Here is a 6,000-nt window from a genome sequence, read left to right on the forward strand (position 1 = left end):
AAATACAAACTACAACTTCTAATTAAAGTACAAAAATCACTCACTACCCAACACATGACAGCCATCACCATTTCATTGTTTTCCTTTCTTTCAATTTTTTTTTTTGGTCAATAAAATTGATTTCCGAAAACAATTATTTTTCAGCAACACTGTACATACCAATGTTTACATTGTTTTTCTTTCTTTCATTACATTCTTTCATTAAAATTGTTTCACTGCAAGGGTATAAATTAATCCAACACACTTTCACAATAAATCAACAAACAAAAAGGGTAAACACATGAATCGAATCAAAACTACTTCCTAGTACTGTGTAAAATTGGGGAACATAAAATGTACCTTCAATTTTCTGCAACCCGTGAATCAAAACTTCTTGAATAAGCAGATTTAAGGCCTGTAAAACGGATTAAAACTACTCAATAAACCAAAAATGGAACAGAAAAAATAAATACGCAATGCAAATACACGGATTGAACACCACATCACAATTTTGACAAATACTTTACTATCCAACTTAACCCAAACTGAGAAACAAATTAAGTTTTCTTTTTCCATGAATGACAAATGCATTACTATCCAACTTAACCCAAACTGAGAAACAAATTAAGTTTTCTTGTTCTATCTGCATAACTTTGAAATTTCCACTTTTTTGACTATATATTTTACAACAAAAATTCCATTTTAATAAAAAAAATAACAATAATATGTAAAATATAACGAAGGAGAACACATACAACGTTTTACTGTAACAACAACTTTTTTTTTTCTGAAAACAGATTAACACCAACAAATTTCTATATAATTTTTTAGTACTTTATTGATTGAAAAATAAAAAATCACGAGGAATGGCAGTCAGGACCTCCTTCCTAACTAGTATCTAACATTATCTAAAGTAAATATCAAACAATATGCAAAAGAATGAGAAAATTACTTGTACAAACCCACCTCGTTCGGAGAAGGAGCCAGAGACAAACAAAACCAAGTGCACCAACTCTGAAAGTACTACAGTTTCCTCTCCCAAAGAAAATGTGAAGAACAAAAAAAAAATGGGAAGAAGAAGAAGAAAATTCGAAGAACAAGAAGAAAATGAGAAGAAGAAGAAGAAAATTTGAAGAAGAAAAAGAAAATAACAACTGCCCTAAAATAAACCTAACTCTTTATACCCACGAAGAAGAAGAAGGAAAGACTAATGTATTTTCAAAAATTGGTAACTGTCACGTACATCAAACGTCAATCGGTGTCAGTTTTTTTAAAAATTAATTAATTTAAAATACAAAAAACCAACCGGTTACCATTTTTCCCCCCCTAACTACCCCTACTTTAACCCCAGCCCTTAGATCAACCCCCAATTCAATCCAACGGCTACAGTACAATCAGGGATTGTATTCCCTATTTTGGCATAACGGGACCAAATCATGTCCCTATATATATATTCATCCACTTTTTTTTGCAGGAAAAGAAAACAGAAACTGGTAGTTTCTGATTCTGTGGAGGCTCCAAACTCCCAAAAAATTATACATTATGGGTTTCATTACTTATTAATAATTACTTTTCTTAATTTATAGCTTCTGCCAATCTGCTAACTTAATGTAACTATATTTATTATCATTACCAATTGTTTTTCTCTTTTTCTTCTTAAACACCAGTATAATTAGCTGTATTTGTTTTTTTATTTTTTTACTAAATAGTTGATATAAATCTTATATGTAATTGAAGGTTAAATAAGGAATTTAGAGTGTGAGCTATGTGATTAGGGATTTTTAGTAGTAGTAGTAGTAATAATAATAATAATATTGTGGAGGAAGCTAGGTAGGAAGGGAGGTGCATTGGGTATTGGGTCACACGTGCGCTGCTCCATAAAAAGCTCCTTTTCGAGGCAACAGCCAGTAACCCAAACCAAGCGTTAAAGTCTCCCTCATTGGCACCAGAGAAGTTAAGGAGTAGTGGAGAGAGTGAATGAGCCACACTCTCTGATCACAAACAAAGCTGGTAGGTACATACACAATTACACACACTCTCACATACACAGCTTTTAAAATATATATATATATACATACATAATTTAATTCTCTATTTTCCGAAAAAAAAAAGAAGTTTGTCTTATTGATTCTGTAATATGTATAATATGCTCATCACCTTGGAAACCCTAGATATATATATAGTACTACTTGTTTTCACTGTAAATTGTTCTGATCAATACAAAATCATTTTTCCCCATGCACACACCCTTTTAATCTTTCTTCCCATGATCTTCAGTATGTCGTTTTCTTTTTTTCTTTTTTTTGCTTCTTTGAATTCCAATGGAAGTTAATTATGGCTTTCTTTGCCCCCCAATATTATCTGCTGTTGATCAGAGTTTGCCCATACACAGGGCCGGCCCTAGGCATAGGCGGGCTAGGCCCGTGCCTAGGACCCACACTTTTCGGGGGCCCAAAATAAAAAAATAAAAAAAAATTATTAGGCTTTTATTTAAGTAAAATTTAAGTGTAATATAAACAACAAATATTTATAGTTTAGTTGGTTGAGGTGGAGGACATAATGTCCAAGGTCTGGGTTCAAATCCCATGACACTCTTTTTTTGATATATTTTTGAGGGCCCCAAAATTTAATTCGTCTTGGGCCCATAAATTTTCAGGGCCGGCCCTGCCCATACATATTCTCTTTGAACATTTACCAGACAACAAAAAAGTTGTCTACTATTATAGGTATGCTAGCTACGACTCTACAATAATATTGTTCACAACAGATTTTTTTGTTTTTTTAAGCTATATATGAAATTAAGGAGTATATATATAGCTATACATATAGGACCCCCTATATATTAAGGATTCTTCTAACCCCAAAAAAAAACAATACATGATTTTTCCTTTTTTGAAAAAAAATAAATATGTTCTTTCTTTCTTTGCCTTTTCATCATATAACACTTTTCCATTTCTGCAACTTTTTTCTTCCGACTTCTTTTGCACATGCATCTCTATTTATACTAATATTAATGTGTTTTTGAAGAAACAATGTAATGGAAAAGGCCAAGTTACTTTGTTGCTTGCATTCATTGATTTAAGGTTTAGCTATAGCCTCATAATTATATGATGAACTTAGACAAAATTGGACAACTTTGTGTGGTGATTATTAACTAAGTGGACCATATATATTTAGATACACACAGAAATATATATATATATATATATATATTATGTATATTGTGGTTTGTGGGACTCCTGTGGAGCTTCGATGGTTTTCATAATCCTTTACAGTTCACCATGATGAGCATAAGTACCACTTATTCCTTCAAGTACACATTCTAATGACTATATATAATTGCATAAAATACTAAGATTCTGTTTGCCCTTCTTTTTTTCTTTCACTTTTTGCTATATATATAAATATATATATATTTATCTATTATTACGTTGAGATTCTCTATTTTATTGGCAAACACTTTTAGGTGAAAGTTAATTAAATTAGCACTTCGATTTTTATAGCATTCGAATTGATCCTCAAACAAAAGTTCCTTTACTGACCAGCTCACCATTAATTAATAATGAATAAAGGCATATTTTACTTTGAAATATTTATATATATACAAAATAAGTTGGGTACTACTTAGAGATGGAAATTTATACTGCACAGATGGGTAATCGTGGGGACCCGACTCTAATGGGGTGGGAATTCTTCGTCTAGGTGTTTAATGGGGCGGTGGTGGGAGACAATTTCAATACCCGAAGCGGGGATGGAACGGGGATAATACTATCCGTACCATATCCGATTCCGATATTAATATATATAATTTCCTTTTTATTCTTAACATATATATATAATATATATGGTTTATAATCAAAATTATTTTGATTATTATCTAATCAAAATTATATATCATATGCTTAAATTATAAAGATCTAATGACGATAGTAAACTGATAATTACTGTGGATTATATGTGTAAAAATATTTTTTTCTCGATTCTTAATTTCATTTTTGTTTACTTTTTAATTTGTTGAGAGGCTTGAAAGGTATGAGACTATGATCCTATACTTGGGTTATGATTTTTTTGTTTTTTTTTTCAAACTTTGAGACATATAATTTAGTTTTTATTTTTTACTAAGTTATGCTTTTTTAAGTAGGTTTATCTTTTATTTTCTATGAATTATGAATGCATAATAAATATTTGTGAAAATATTAGTTTAATTTATTTTTTTAATTATTTTAAATTAATTTTTTTATTATTTTAGCTTAATGGATACCCGATGGGTTCTCCATAACCAATCCCCTACCCCGGATCCGTTGGTTATTAGACGGGGATGAAACGGGGATGAGGATATAAATAGGTAGTGCGAATTGCATTCCCCGTACATTAACCGTCTAATTTCCATCTCTAATACTACTTTTTAACTTATTTTTTTAATTCATTCTAGTCTGAAAGCTGAATTGATTCCTTTCAAATTTTAACGTACAGCTAACATATCATCTTAATTTGTAGTACTATATATATAGTTTTATTAATTAATTCATGGGGAATATATATAGTATAAAGTATGATCATTAATTTGGCTATATATATGCTAATTACTATTTACTACTACTACATATATTAGTATAAATAATGTTAATGCAAACATCTCTCTTCCCAATTTGGTTGCATATATGGTTGAGTTTATTGGAGGCTTGTAAGTAAACTTAAGTTATAAACTAACATTTCTTGATTAGTAAACCTAATTTTATCCCGTTTACTGAAACGGTTACTTGAAATAAAAAGTGGATTATTATATATAATATATTTTAATTAAAATTGATCTATCCATCTATTTCCTTAGAAGATAATTAAATCTGAAATTTGACATGTTATTGATAGAAATATACTAGAAATATTATAATGGAAGAATAAAAGTAAGATGAATAAAATAATCAAACTAATTACAACTTTATCCAATAAAATTACAAGGACTATATATTAAATAAAATTTACAATCCAAATCATAAAATACAAATAAAAAGGATAGAAGAAATGAGAATATAAAAGCGCTTATATATATCTAAAATATAATGTGTATATATATATAGAGAAAGTGATATATATATATAAAATATTATATATATATAGTTGAGATATATAATATATATATGTAATACTATATATATAAGAGTGATGAAATATATATAAGAGAGTACATAAATAGATAAGTATATAATAAAATACATTTTACCATCTTTAGTTAAAATTTCATTTAACTTACATAAATTATTATACATTAAATTTACCAAATTTAAATTTCTAACAACACTTGAAAAAGATATTTTAATATTTTTTACTTTTACACAAATTTCATATTTATTATAATATTTTATATCACAATCAATCATGCCACATTATTTAATTCTTTTATAGTAGAAAAATTAATGTGAGCTAATTATCTAAGATCGATGCCACTAAAATAGAGAATCATATTCAATCATACATTAAAAGTTACATTATTGATGCACAATTTTACCATTCCCCCACAAGAGTACCCCTTGCCCAAAAATACATCAGACTTAGTACGTATGAGCTTACCAGACTCATAAACGGCCTTGATATCGGGTTTTTCAAATAAGTTACCACTAATCAAGTTTCTAATCATGTTGGGCACATAAAACACATTCATCAATGTGTCTTTCTTACTGGAGGTAAAATTACATCAATGTTTCCCATAGTACCTTTGATTTGATTTCATTACCCATTTAGATCTCATGGCTACGTACCCTTTATCTCTTTAAAGGTTTTAAACAATGATTTATCATGTGTGACATAGACGGTGACACATGTATCATACCACCATCCCTTTACTTTCTCTTGCATGGAATTCACCTCACTAAGAGTAGTAATGATATCATCTTCGATAGCATTACCTCCTTTAAAGTCTTTTCTATGCAATTACAATCCTTAGCATAGTGTCTAATTTTATCACACCCAAAACATGGATATTTTTCACTTTGAATTGGTTAGAATTAGACTTTGGACCCACAT

This window comes from Cannabis sativa, chromosome 1 (genome assembly GCF_029168945.1).
Source record: "Cannabis sativa cultivar Pink pepper isolate KNU-18-1 chromosome 1, ASM2916894v1, whole genome shotgun sequence".
Taxonomy (NCBI): Eukaryota; Viridiplantae; Streptophyta; class Magnoliopsida; order Rosales; family Cannabaceae; genus Cannabis; species Cannabis sativa.